The sequence below is a fragment of the Schistocerca americana genome, chromosome 9 (assembly GCF_021461395.2).
Source record: "Schistocerca americana isolate TAMUIC-IGC-003095 chromosome 9, iqSchAmer2.1, whole genome shotgun sequence".
Classification (NCBI taxonomy): Eukaryota; Metazoa; Arthropoda; class Insecta; order Orthoptera; family Acrididae; genus Schistocerca; species Schistocerca americana.
Window position 1 is genome coordinate 143499583 of NC_060127.1, and position 15619 is coordinate 143515201.

Genomic DNA, 15619 nt, shown 5'->3' on the forward strand with positions numbered 1-15619 from the left:
CGCCCTGAAATCGAAAATATTACCTGCGCAATGGAAGATCTGCCCCGCTCCGCTCTGCAACATCACCTGAAACATAAGCCTCTGCATCTTCACCTCACGTTGGTGTGCTGTGCGAGTGCGCTTACTTGTGCAAGCTGAGCCTTCAGCCGTAAACGGGAAGTATGGAGTCGTAACGTAATATGAGTCAAATATACTAACGGACAAGAAGTCACAGTACCAAGACGGAACTGTACGACATAAATGAAAGTTGGTAGACGTATTCTGCATCTGAAATATGAAGCCTATTCAAATTTCGCACCTATCGCATAAGAGTGGTACTAATAGCTCCACTATAAGGATGAAAAACAAGTTTTGCTCTAAATTCATGCTGTAACGGTCGCGAGCGTTAGTTTGCTTTCAAATTGGACGTAGTGAGTCGATGTCAGTCAAGAACGTCTTCAGAGCGACGAAGACGCTGTTTTCAGCACCTCACTGAGCTGTGTAATAGGGTTCTGCGATACTGCAGAACGAGTTGGCAGGAATGAAACCACTGTACATGACTGCTGGCAGTGGTGGTCAGGAGAACGTACATTCGCACGATGAACGAGGACGGAAGACCATCGCGTTTGTGTATGGCTCTGGCACATCGTACTCCATCTACAGCAGCAATCTGAGCAGCGGTTGGCACCACAGTGACGCAACGAACTGTTACAAATCGGTAACATCAAAGACATTTCAGAACCAGATACTCTGTAGCGTGCATTACATTGACCCCAAACTACCTCAGTTTGCTACTTCAGTGGTGCCAAGCGAGAGGTCTTTGGAGGGCGGAGTGGTGGTCTATTACTTTTCCTGATGAAACTGCGTCCTGCCTCATTGCCAGCGGTGGTCGTGTGTTAGTTGTGACAAGGCCAGTTGAAGGCTTGCAACCGACATGTCTGCATGCTAGACACACTGGACCTATAACTGGATTTACGGTCTGGGTTGCTATCTCGTATGACGTATGTTCGATGTTATCCCGCGCACGCTGACCGCAAAATTGTACATAAGTGTGGTGATTCGACCTGTTGTGCTGCTATTCATGAAGAGTATTGCAGGGAGTCTTTTCCAACAGGATAACGGTCGCCCACATAACGCTGTTTTAAGTGACTGTCGACATGTCACTTCAGCCTGCTCTGTCATCACCGGATCCATCTGAAATCGAGCGCATATGGGACATCATGGTAGGGCAATTGTAGCATAATCCACTACCAGCGTTAACAGTCCTTGTATTGACCGATCACGTGCAGAGGCATGGAAATCCATCCACAAAACTGACATCCAGTACCTGTACAATGCAATGCATGCATGTCTGCATCCTCGCATTCAGCATCCTGGCGGTAACACCGTTTATTAAAATAGATGACACACACACACACACACACACACACACACACACATACTTACACACACACGCAAATGCAACTTACAAACACCCTGGCAGCTGAAGCCACAATGCATGCAGCTGAAGCCACACTGCAAGCAAGAGCAGCAGAGCACGGTGCGATTAACAACTGGTTGGGGTTGAGGAAGAGGCTGGGGTGGGGACGTGGAGGGAGGGCAAGGTAGGAGTGGGGACAGTGAAGTGCTGCTGGGAAGCATGCAAGGATGAGGTGGAGAGAGGGTTGGGCAGCTAGGTGCAATCGAGAGATTAGATGGAGGGCAGGGGAAAGGTGGGGGATTGTTACAAGGAGAGAAGTAAAAAAAATGGGTGCATTGGTAGATTGAGGGCTGTGTAGTTCTGGTGGGAAGGATCCATATGGCTGCGAAGCAGTCACTGAAATGAAGGATGTAGTGTTGGGCAGCGTGCTCAGCAACAGGACATTTCTGCCCGCTATTCTTCCCACCCCTTCCACAGTTGCAGTCTGCTGAGCACTGAACCTACACAATATACTCGTCCATCCCTTCACAACACCTGTCCTCAGTCCCTTACCTTATGGCTCATATCCCTGTAATAAATCTAGATCCAAGACATGTCCCATAAATCCTTCCACCACCACCTACTTCTGTCTAGTCACAAACCTCTGCCAGGCACATAAATGCGATTAGCAGAGTATCCACGTAGATGTAGATCACCTATCCCATCAAAGGCAGGGCTACTGTGAAACCAGTAATGTCGTCTACAAACTAAGGGGCAACCACTGTGCTGCATTCTATAAGGGTATGACAACCAACAAGCTGTCTGTCGGCATGAATGTCCACCAACAAACTGTGGCCAAGAAACAAGTGGACCATCCTGTTGCTGAGCACACTACCCAACACAACATCCTTCATTTCAGTAACTGATTTACAGTCTCAGCATATGGATCCTTCCCACCAGCTTTTCTAAATTGCAATATATCCTATGTTTTCCTAACCCTCCTGGCCTCATCCTTCATTAGTCATTTTTCTCACCCATCCAGCCACTTCCCAGTTCCCATTCCAACCCTCATTCCATCAGCACACCCAATCGTTTTACTTCTCTCCTTTTCCACTACCCCACTACAATCTATTCCCTGCCCTATGTCTAACCTCCCAACTGCACCTAGCTGCCATACCCTCTCTCAACCTCATCCTTGCATGCTCCCCAGCAGCACTTCACTGTCCCCCACTCCTACCCTGCTATCCCTCCCCCTCCTTACCACCCCCCAGTTGCTACTCCCATCATGCTCTGCTGCTGTTGCTCACAATGTGGCTTCAGCTGATCACATAGTGGCCTCACCTGCCAGAGGCTACAGTGATATGTGTATGAGTTGCATGTGTGTGTGTGTGTGTGTGTGTGTGTGTGTCTGCCATCTATTTTCGACAGAGGCCTTGTTGGTCAAAAGCTTATATTGTGTCAGTCTTTTTGTAATATCTTTCTGCGACTCAGCATCTCTGCTATAGTGAGTAGCAACTTCCCTTTTCATAATCTTGGACTTTCCATTGTTTGTATATTGTAACAGACGTTTCAAGAGTAATACGTAAAATGTTACACTGTGTGATTCGAGTGCTATATTGCTTGCTGAAATCGGTTTCGGCTGTTGCTAAAACTCTTAACCTAACCATAATACAATCTTTAGCAGAAATAGCACTCATGACTTAAATAACCAAAAACTGCGCCTATTATGCATTTTTTCACTATTTGCAGTAGGCTTTACGAGGATTTATTCTCATGATCGAGTGCAAATATTTACATATATGTTTTATGTGATGTTTCGGAGATTCGGACGAAAGAAATCCCTCTGAATGCAGTAAACCATAAAAATACAACAGAGGGTCAAGAGAGGCAGAACAACACACACAGAAACATCACATAAAACAACTGTGTGAATATTTCCTCTTAACTATGAGAATAAATTCTCTAAATGCATCGAATGAGGCATGAAAAAAATATGCAACTAGTGCAGTGATTCATTATTTAAATCGTGACTGACGCAGTTGCAGGCTTTCCAGAAACATAGATTATGATGAATGAAATTAAGAAGTGACATTTCGTAAATGGATCTCGTGTATACAGATAAGAGGAGTGTAAACTGGATTGTTTGTTCGCCCACTCTCGAATAGTTTTCGCTGTGCTTTAAGTTCTCACACTGTAGCTCACGAAGAGAGTTCTGGTGAACACTTCGTGCTTCTCTTCTCGCTGTCAATTGTTTCGGCCACAGTCTTTTGTATTTCTCTTTCTTTTCAAGTAATACACTCACTAACATTAGCTATTATACAGGCGATTAATTGTTCGACATCTATTCCCAAACAACTATTACGCAACGTTTTAGATCGTGTAAGGTCCATAGAAGTAGTTTGGTCAAGGAAATCTGATGAAATCTTTGACAAAGATCATTGTCAAAGATATTTTACAGTGTGATTCATGCATTTGTGTCAGCCAGCAGTGACACTACATTGCTGACGTCACACAGATGTGAGCATAGGCCTTTTTTTGGCATTGGAAATGTTATCAACCAGACAAAAAATGGTTCAAATGGCTCTGAGCTCTATGGGACTTAACATCTCGGGTCATCAGTCCCCTAGATCTTAGAACTACTTAAACCTAACTAACCTAAGGTCATCACACACGTCCATGCCCGAGGCAGGATTCAAACCTGCGACCGTAGCGGTCGCACGGTTCCAGACTGAAGCGCCTAGAACCACTTGACCACACTGGCCTGCTCAAGCAGACACAGCCTACGACAGTAGTCTACCACACGCATGTGTTCAGCTCTCTTTGGCTGATTTAGCAGGCAATAACTAACGCTATAGTGGAGAAGCTTAAAGACAAAGGAAACATTAGCCGCCTCTGATGCCTACCAAAGCCCACATGCCTGAGTGTGGGTACCGACAAGAAAACTGGATCGCCTCACCCCAGCCCCATCTTAAAAAATTTTGGGATGGGAGGCACTTATTCTTCAGCACGCTCAATGTCACTCGCAGCCAGCTGAATTTAAACTGCCTACTGTGCCGCTCCTCAGGCGGTGTTTGGGAGCTCGGAAGAGGGTGGTATCTGGTCCTCGAGGAGTGGGCGGTGATGTGCTGGCTTGAGGTCGAGGGTGTATGACCACCAACGGCTTGGTGAGCTATGGCTCTCTTGGTTTGGACTCAGTAAGCAGCGATGATAAAGTATATGGCTGTGTCGTGCTTCTGGTCTGCATGTACACAGCCATGTTGAGTACATACTGCAGTTCCTGGCCCATAAACTGGTTTTGGCCCATCAGTTGTATACAGTGACTAGTGCTAGCCATCATCCACACATGTGACTTTGACATTTTGACTTTTCTTCGTACATTGTTTGATCAGAAATATCTGAACACTTATTAGGGGCATTCATATAGGGTGTGTACATCCTTCACTTTTATGGCGACTTGAACACTTCTGCCGGCCGTTGGTGGCCGAGCGGTTCTGGCGTTACAGTCTGGAACCGCGCGACCGCTACGGTCGCAGGTTCGAATCCTGCCTCGAGCATGGATGTGTGTGTTGTCCTTAGGTTAGTCAGGTCTAAGTAGTTCTAAGTTCTAGGGGACTTATGACCTAAGCAGTTGAGTCCCATTGTGCTCAGAGCCATTTGAACCATTTTTTGAACACTTCTGGGGACACTTTAAACGAGCTGTCTGAATGTCTTTGGCGGAATGGCAGACTACTCTTCTTCAAGAGCCGAAATTAAAGAAGGAAGTGATGTCGCACACTGGGGTCCAGTGCAAAGTCAACGTTCTAAATCATCCCAAAGGAGGTCCACCGGCTTCTTGTCGGGACGCCGCACAGGCTCTAAGTTTCAGTGATTCAGCACTCCAATTCACTCAAAACCAGTCATCAACTGTCCAGTGGCGTCCCTCTTTGCATTACTTCAAATGTCACTTACCAGTGACTACAGAAATGTGTGGGTTCTGATGAGCTTCTCGCCCATTGTACTCCATCCCTTTTAACTTCCTACACACGGTCATTGTGCTAGCTGGTCTGCTGGCAGCAGTTTGTAATTCACGACCGATTCCTCCTCCAATACGTGGAGGTCCCTGCCGTCAGTACATGAGGTCTACCTGGTCTTCGTGCAGCTGTGATTCATTCCACTTCACAGACGCATCACCAACAGTGGACGGCAGCAGTTATAGAAAGGTTGAAATGACCTTGCTGAATTTGTTACGCAGATGTCACGCAATCACTATATAATGTTTGGTGTCTTCGAGCTCTCCTGACCAACCTATTCTTCTGTTATTTCTTCTCTACTGACACCACAATACTCCTCACCCTATTTTATATTTGCATGTCCACTTCTCGTTAAATCTAGCGGTAAAGTCTGCATTACGGAGTAGTGACTGGATATTTTCCTTAGCGCGTATTACCAAGGGGGTTTTACTTGATGCCCACCCTACAAAAATTAAATTACAGTAACAGCATACTCTTTAAAGAGGTACTGGTTTATAAGTAGGGACCAGAACCTGAAAATATCTTTTAGCACACTCTTAGCAACAACAAACCTCTTTCAATAACGTTGGGTACTTTATGACCACTACAAACAATTTTAAAAATGAAAATGTCATTTATTCTTGTTGACTTTTATGCTCAATGTACTTTTGAAGAGATATTGTTGTGTAAGTAAGTCCTTGAACTTGGAAATATTGAATGCGACATTTATTGGGAAAAGCGGCATTTACTACTCAGATTTAAATTTTGGATTTATGTTTAATTGAATAATTTCAAGCATAAATCGAATCTGACAGAAGAATTAATCATATAAACTAATTGACTAGATCACAATATTTTCAGAAGATGGGCATAAAGTTTCTACGCCCCCCCCCCCCCCCCCCTCCACTGCAATGGTAAATTACATGGTGTATTTTGGTTTGTATAAAGATCCTTTTTGGCTCTACTTAATTTTATACACACTCCAAGTGTTGCCAATCTTAAAATTTGCCTGTCCGCCTCTGTCGTGTCGGGAACCAAGATTCGATTCTCTGTACTGCCAGATATTTTTCTTTGCTGCGAAGGCTGGACCAGGGTGAACATGGCCTCCTGCGACCAACTGAGCGGTAGTAGTAGGTCAAGTCACGGAAAACAATACAGGCTCGGAGATCAGTTTGCTGACCTCACACCACACCATAGCACATCGAATCATGCCATTGGCAAAGGATGGCACGGCTATCGGTCCAGAATGATCGGCTTTCCGAGATCCTTGGAAGGAGTTTATTGAGGCCCATCTGTTCTAAGATACTTCAAGTTATATTTATTACATTTAATGAATGCAGTTTTAAATTGTTTCTGTTTCAAAATTGTTAACGTTCTGTACACGATTTCCTATTTATATATAATTTTTTGTAATGCTTCACCAAATCAGAGGGATCACAATCGATAACAGCCTTCTACTTCCCTTCCTTATTCGCGCTCCAGCCACATTAATGTGACCACCTCTCGAAATCCTAAATAACCACCTTTTGCGTAATAGACTACTACGAGACATGCAAGAAGAGAGTCATTGAGGTTCTGAAAGGTACCGACACGAATGTGGAGCCATGCCGACTCCACTGCCGCGGTCAGTTGCGCTAGGTTTCTCGTTTGAGGACCCATGGCAGGAACAGTCGATCGAGTGGGTCCCAGAGATTCTCGATTGGGTTTAAATGGTTCAAATGGCTCTGAGCACTATGGGACTTAACATCTATGGTCATCAGTCCCCTAGAACTTAGAACTACTTAAACCTAACTACCCTAAGGACAGCACACAACACCCAGTCATCACGAGGCAGAGAAAATCCCTGATCCCGCCGGGAATCGAACCCGGGAACCTGGGCGCGGGAAGCGAGAACGCTACCCCACGACCACGAGCTGCGGACGATTGGGTTTAAATCTGGGGAGTCTGGTGGCTAGAAGAGTTCAGTAAACTCATTATGGTGATTTTCAAACCTCTCACACTGCAAGATGTGTGACACGTTGCATTGTCCTGCTGGTAGATGCCAACATCCCGGGAAAATATAAATTTCATGTAGATGCGGACATGATCCACAACGACAAATGCAAAGTTCTTTTGATGCCGCGTACCTTCCACAATGACGAGCTCATTCAGGGAATCCCACGATAATATCCCCATAATATAACGCTCCCTCATCCAGGCTAGACCCTCCAGATGATTGCCGTACATGCCAACGGCCATGTGTCAGATTGAGCATAAAACGCGATTCAGCTGAAAAGGTCACCTGTCTCAATCCAGTGGACGCCCAGTTGCGTGGAAATTCCAACCTGTGTTGCCGATGAACAGTAGTTAGCATGGGTGCACGAACCAGAGACCTGCTACAGAGGCCGACACGCGGCATAGTTCCCTGAACGGTCGATGAGGAGACGCTGTTGGTAGCCCCATGGTTCACCTGGATGGTCTCTTGCTCAGCAGTTGCACACAGCCGTTGGTCACCTCAGTTATTTGTGGGTTGTGGTGTACCACAGTTACCTCGGTATTGGTTTCGGATAGCACCATTTTACCATGCACGGTATACTTGAACCACGGCTATACGGGAACAGTTTAGAAGCTTGGCTGTTACGAAAATGGCCCAAAAGTCAATGTTCACGCCGTTCCACCTGTCGTCTATGAGAGGTTATTGCTCGTTGACGTCGAACATGGTTGGTGGCCACCTGAATATAACTGGGCGATTAACAGCTACTTCACTACTTTACAGTTTACATTTTATTAGTTAGTAGGGGGTCCAAAGAACAACTTTCAGATCATTTTTCGACCATTCCACTCTCGAATCTTCCCGTGGCAGCTGCGACGTCTCTTATTTTATTACGATAATCAGTTCTGTCCATGCAGGTGCTAGTCAGTTAAATATTTTGGCATTCGGACGAGAAAGTTGGTAGATGAAATTTCGTGCAAATATCTACCCGCAACTAGAAACGTCTTTCTTTTTAAGACTGCCACTCTCTCATCTATTTAGTGATAGTAAAATACTAGCTGACTTTTAAATCTTCTCCACCAACACTATCTGGTAAGGATCCTGTATCACACAGCAACAGTCCATGAGGAGGTGGACAAGCGTAGTGGACTGAGCCGTGTATCGACTCGTGTTACACCTTGTGTTTAGATTGCATTGGTTTTCCTGTTCCTCCCCTGACATGTTTGTTTGATATGTTGTCTGTCATTAAGTGCCTGCTTGGTTGTCTTTTCCCTCTGCTATCGATATCTGCGTTTTTGCTTCCGGGTAACTGCTATGGAGGAAGTGAGATCTTTGACCGGTTGTTACCTCGTGTGGTGGCGCGGAAGTAGGGGCGTTGCGCGCAGATAGAGTGTGGTGGACACGGGAGGGCAGTGCGGCTCTCCAGCGCGAAGCAGGCGTGGTCGGTTGTACCGAGTCGCCACGTGACGTATGTCGGTTGTGTGTAACGAGCGGGTCGAGTTGACGGAAGAGCTCCCCGCGTGTTGGTTGTATACAGAATCGCCCCACAAGTTGTTGCTGTTCATTTCGCCTTGGTGGGACGTTAACAAGCTTCTTTAAATCCTCCGTTTCAACACTGGAGTCTAAAAGGAGACACCTAACATGAAGGAGCGGTCACTACCCGTCAACGTTGCAGAGAAGACGTGAACTCCGGTGACAGAGCGTGTTGTCGCGTGACCGTGGCGTGTTGGGTACGCTGGCGACGCGTGCGCGGTCGGATGTGTGGATCCTTGCCATCGGAGGTCGTGTACTGCCTGTTCGAGCACAACTGCAAGTTAAGTTCGTGGAAGGTTTAATCATTAAGTAATAATTTTGTGTAACCAGCGTCTCTTCTGCCTTGTGGCCTCCGGCGACCGTGTTTCCTGTCCCTGGCACCGGTGTAATTAACGACAGTGATCTTTCCTCCTCCTCTCGTTACAGTCCGATGGGAGATGTAGTTTATGCAGTGTAATTGTTTCTGTATTCTGTCATGGGTTATGAGTAAATTCCTGCTTCTTGCTGGTTGATCATGTGGTCGCTCATTCAGGACTGTGTGGTGTAATGTTCCCTTGCACGGGCTAGCTCTAATTCTGTCAGCAAGTTAAGCCATCTTATAACAAGTTTTCGCTGGCTAAAAGTCGGTGCAGTGACCAGCCTGAGAGTGGCAATTGTGTTTACGGGCCTATTTAAATTAGGCAGTACTCTCTCTAACCTGAGCATCCATGAGTGGGTGATTTGTGGCCGCCTTACACAGATCCGTCATACTTGTTATGTTCTAATGATATTCCAGGACAATTGTTTAAAATTGTTTTAAATTCCTCCAAGTTTGTAAATCCCCTTTATGGCCATTAATCGTGTGTTTGCTGAGACCTCTTTAATTTTTTTAATGGCGGTGTTGGTAGCTTCACTACCTCACTGTACTTTATTAACAAAGTTCTGTATTTACTTTAGTAGCCTGTATTATGTTCCTTAAATTTTTTTTAAAATTGTTGTATTTCTATAAATTACTTTATTGCCGTTCGAGGCGTGTTTAAAAGGCTGTTTATTGTTGTACTGCTAGTTTCTGTAAGATACGAATGAAACTTTAGTGATAATCTCAACTCGACAGTAAACTTGTGGTGTGGCTTGTAGTAACCGTAACCACTGTGTGTGTCATGGACGCAGTATCAATGACAGATTTCTGCCAATAAAGACCATGAGCATTTGAAACACACTCCCGCACGCGCTGTGATTAGTCTAATCTTGTCCTTCTGGTCCCTACGGAACCAATATCACGGTGACGTATGTTTGTAGCATGTTGACTTTAAGCTGCTCTACTGCTACGGTCTGCAACTACAGCAAATGGGAGAAATGTATTCAGAATTGCTAACACGATCGGTTGCTCAATTTATTCGTGACGAATGAAAATTTGTGCCTGACCAGGACTGGAAACAGGATCTCATGCTTTACGCGAGCGATCGCCTTAGCCGTCTTAGCTATCCAGGAGCGCCTCCAGGACCGAGACAAACCTCCATGTGTCAGCGTGTGTCCACGTCACGCTCCCGCACAATTCATCCGAGTCGTGCACTTTATTACTGTATTTATTTCGCGGTATCTCTGGTCACGTAATACTATTTGCTGTGTCCATCTTTTACAGTGTAGTATGCAATGTCCTTTAGGACGGGGACAGCCACTAACAAACTGAGGTTTGGGTCGGTCCTGGAGGCGCGTTCGGATGGCTGAAGTGACTAAGGTGATTGCTCTCATGAGGGGAGAAATCCGGGTTCGAATGCCGGTCTGACACACGATTAAATTTCCAATCTGAAATTTGATCCTACCGAAATTCACAATATATTTCTTCCATTTCGCAGGATAGTCACAGGAGCTTATTAGTTTAGGTTGTTCATTATTTCCAAGAGGCTGTCCCAGGGATCAAACAAACTGATGAATGTATATGCTGTCTTCTTCGTACAAATTCAATATCCTCTGTTTCGTATGGGTCCCACATATTTCAGAAATATTTTAATATGGATCGTGTCTTCCCACCTCTATTTGTCTCCAAAAACTCCCTCCCTTCATCTGTCTCTCTCTCTCTCTCTCTCTCTCTCTCTCTCTCTCTCTCTCTCTCTCTCTCTCTCTCTCGCTCGCTCGCTCTTCATCTCTTCCTTCCCCTCTTTGTTCATTTCCTCCACCCCCATCTCCCTCTGAACGTATCTTCCTCCGCCTTCCTCTGACAATATCCTACTCTCTCTGTCCATCTCTGTCTCCACTTTTTCGATGTGCCCACTACCCCTCCACAACTTCCTCCTGCATCTCCCCTCAGCGTTCTCTCTCTCTGTCCATTCCCTCCTCCCTGTTGTTGCTTCCAACCCCCCTTCTAATTATCTCAACCTGCCCCAGTCATTCTCATCGGCCCATGTAGCCACAGCGTTGCAGTTCAATAAAGCAGGCCACTACTACTCCTACAACAAGTACATCCTCCAGTGCAAGATATCATTTATTTGCCCCTGATGTACAGGCCACTATGTAGAGCAGGTCTACAAGGCACAGCTATACTATACGCAACAAGGGTGTCGTGCAGGGCAGCCTACATGCTGGGGACAGAAAACCGTTTTTTACCCCTGACATGTAGGTCCCCCTGCAAAACAGACTGATTTGTCAGGTCGATACTCTTCCCAAGGCAAAGCAGTTTACAACATATGGTATAATTTTAACTAAATACACAGCTTTTCATCACATATTTAACAAATATATTGTTATTAAAGCGATAAATTATTGCAGACTAAGTGAAAGGAGTGAAAGGGAAGAAGATGGTTCTTTTTTCATATAGGGCAGGAAGATATGTTCTATCAGGTGCGTTCAAAAAGAGCAGAGCCAGACACTGTAAAATGTAAATCGCTGAAGGGGTCCTAATGCTTTTGTTTACAAAAGAATGAAAGAAGGTCTGGCGCCTGTAAAAGAGTCCTGAGGTCCACAAATCATGCAAACACTGAAATGAGGCCCCCAGAAAAGAACAAAGGAGTGTAATGCAGGGAATGGAAATTCATCGAAGAACGGTACAAATGTGTGGAGAGCACTGCATGCCTGCTGCAAAGCTAAAGGCGTGGCACGAGCTATTCATTAAAGGAGGGGTGTCGTCGGCAGATACGGCACGATCTGGAATGTCACACTACATCAGTGACAGCAGTTGTCCAGCGGGTGGATGCCTCCATTGCTGAACACCGGCGAGTTACCGTCGTAGCCACTGAAAATTTCAACTGCAATAGACATGCATTGCCCTCCCTGCACTTGTACCACTTTTTGGTGAATTTCCGATCCCTGGATCCAAAAAAGTTCAAATGTTTTTGAAATCTTATGGGACTTAACGGCTAAGGTCATCAGTCCCTAAGCTTACACACTACTTAACCTAAATTATCCTAAGGACAAACACACACACCCATGCCCGAGGGAAGACTTGAACCACCGCCGGGACCAGCCGCACAGTCCATGACTGCAGTGCCTCTGACCGCTCGGCTAATCCCGCGCGGCTCCCTGGATCCCTTTTGCTGTAGGGAAACGCGCTGCATCCCTTTGCTCTTCCTCTGAAATCTCCATATCAATTTCCTCTTCCGTAGGCAATGACATTACAATGGCTTTAACGATTTTCATTCTACAGCCTCCGAGTCTTTTTGTTTTATGTCTTTTTGTTTATATACCTGATACGCAAGTCAACTGTCGAAAATTGTGGATTTGTGTCTGAGGTCTTCATAATGCATTAAACGAGAGAGAAATAGATATAATGCTGTCAGTCTTACATGTGGTTTAATCACTTCTCTCATGACTCTATCCTGTCTTGTAAAGAAAGTTGTTGTATGTGATAGGAGAGTCAAACATATGTTTCCGTTGATTTTGATGTAATTATACTAAAGTAGGTGTATCTTCCATTCATAGAGAAGCATATATGAGATTAAATATTTCGCTTCATTGTCCGGTCTTTACCTCTTTATTATATTTCTTCCTTCGATTCTTTTAATATTTTTCTTCATTAGAATGGCAATGTTGACTAAAACCTGCAAATCTTTGTAGTGCTAGTTTCACATAACCAAAAGAGAATCCGATGACGGTACGGACATACTTGAACTGCGTGGAGACGAATGGAATATACGTATACTTACACAAAATACTTGATCATGCACGCCTGCGTAGCTTACAGTTAAATTTTATGCGATACTCCATCGGTGTTCGGCAACAGAGACATATTAAAAAGTTCACTGTACTGCGGCTGCACAATAATATTTATTTTATACTTCGTTTCAACCGATTTTCGGCATTCTGTGTCATCTCAGGCAACTTAGTTTTTAATTAAGTGGGAGACCTATTAAGTAGACGTATTTACGTCTTATTAATTCATGCACGTAATGGAGAATTATTAGGTGACGATCATTGTTGGTATGTGAAAGATAAGCGCACCAGGCAGACAGTTCTTACGTTAGCGTCTTCGCTTCTTTATTTATACAAGATGCAAGGGAGAAAAGAGTAATTTACGTCAGCACATGCACAGGAGCTCTTTCAGCTGGAACGGGAAACGGTCTCGAAAACAGCTCAAAGTCACATGTATGATTGGCAGTGTCATAAAACGTTTGGAGACCGAACCTTCTAATTCTTTCTACGCCACAACGAATTCTTCAAACTTCGTGTTTTCTTTGACTACGGTGAGCTTAGGGAAATGGACAGCGTTTTTTAACAGAATCTGTCCCTTCTGTACTACAATTTTCTTTTTAAATGTATCCACATCAAATCAGAAATAAGTCGTCTCTCATGTTGCAGTGTCTTCTTGCTGGCTGTGTGCACTCGAGTCCACTTAAAATACTAGGTCTGCAATCCATTTCGCTTCTTCTAAGTTTTCGCCTGCTTACATTTTTCCTTCAGTAGTTCAATAGCAGCAGGGCTTAAATAGAAAAATCTTTCCAGACATGCCTCTTGTCTTAACCAACGTACTTTGTAATAGCGTACAACGGCTCCACGCTCTTAGATCAGTTCCACCCAAAACTGATGCAACTGTCAGTACCGTAATCTTCCAAAAGTGCAAGATACCACGAGTGGGAGGGAGACAGAGGTGTGAATTTTGATTTAAATCCTATAAATGAAATGCAAGGAGTGCTGTTCAACATGTAAGTGGTTTATTCAGTGAAACTGCATTAAACGGCACATGCAATAATTATTGAAATTTTATCAAATTCATTTAACAATCACTCACAAATTATTAAAGTAATGATAAACAAAAACAAAAAATTTGGGTCGCCAGATACTGTAGAAAGTATCAAATAAAAAACAACAAATAGAATTGAATTGGCACCAAGAGCTCACAACAAGTGAATTATATAAGGTACCTGCCCTGCCTTTTAACGTGAGCATTGTATGATTTCATTCTAATTTAACATGTAAATAAACTAGGCGAGACGGGTTGACCTGGTGTATTAAATGAGGAAGGAATAAAAAAAAAAAAAAAAAAACAGCTGAACATGTGACTCTCTTAACGGGAAAACGGTGAATACTGTGGCTTACGTCTTTATGAGCATCTAACACATTGCAAGGAAACTGAAGAAAGCGAAAGAAGACTGCGCAGCTAGAAAAGCGGGCGTTTTCTGTATTACCATGTTCACGGCGTGGACGCTGATTGCGTGCGGCTCCATCAAGACTCTGCCGGCGTCGTAGTTGATAGCGTCTAACATGCCCTACGCTAAAAATAGTGACCGAAACCTGCTACTGGAAGTTATCATTACTGGACGACGGTATGCGTCCATTTCCAAGTGCAAACCTAAGTGAAACTGCATTAAACAAAGCTCAAAACTGTTCTAACAGGACTACCGTCATCGGACATGTAGTATACCAAAATGTGATCCTGAGTTAAGCTCTTGATAACGCGCACAGTGAGTGAAGCTCGCCTCTTGGATCTGACAAACTTTGCTCTCTACGCTGTTTGCGACGAATACAAAGTGCATCGTCTCGTGGCAAGCGATAAGAGAATCCTTGCGACCAATCGGAAGCAGTCAAGAGAGAACTCCTGCCTACTCAGAAGCAAAATTCGGAATCCTCAAAACTAGTGCGCTCCTCGCACCTGGAGAGAGAGAGAGAGAGAGAGAGAGAGAGAGAGAGAGAGAGAGAGAGAGCCGCTCCCCTCCAGCGTCTTGTCTCCGCCCTTCCGCAAATTACGTAGCTCGTACTATTTTTCAGAGCGAACATTAGATTCCTGCCAATGAAGAAGTCCCTTTCAAAATTTCCTCCCTCCTTGCCGTCGCATTCCACGAGGAAAAGAGAGCGACACTCTGTGTGAGACGGAGTATACAAATAAACCAAGACTTCTCCCTTTGAGTACTGCCGCTACGTTCCCGGATGTTCTGCTCGCGAGCTGGCCAGTGTGGCCGAGCGGTTCTAGGCGCTTCAGTCCGGAACCGCACGACCGCTACGGTCGCAGGTTCGAATCCTGCCTAGGGCATGGATGTGTGTGATGTCCTTAGGTTAGTTAGGTTTAGGTAGTTCTAAGTTCTAGGGGACTGATGACCTAAGTCCCATAGTGCTCAGAGCCATTTGAACCATTTTTTTCTGCTCGCGGGAAACTGCCAAAATTCCCCGGGCCACTTGAGATTCTTGGACACCGAAGTCGTGTTGTTGCTATTCAACTCGCCGCTCTGTCCGCGTTACCTAGAATCGTGACAAAACTGTTTTTCGCTCTAAGTTTGTAGTTTCCGCTGCCTCGGGCACACGTGCGAATGTCCACGGCTTCCCTTGGAAGCGTGTTGATGT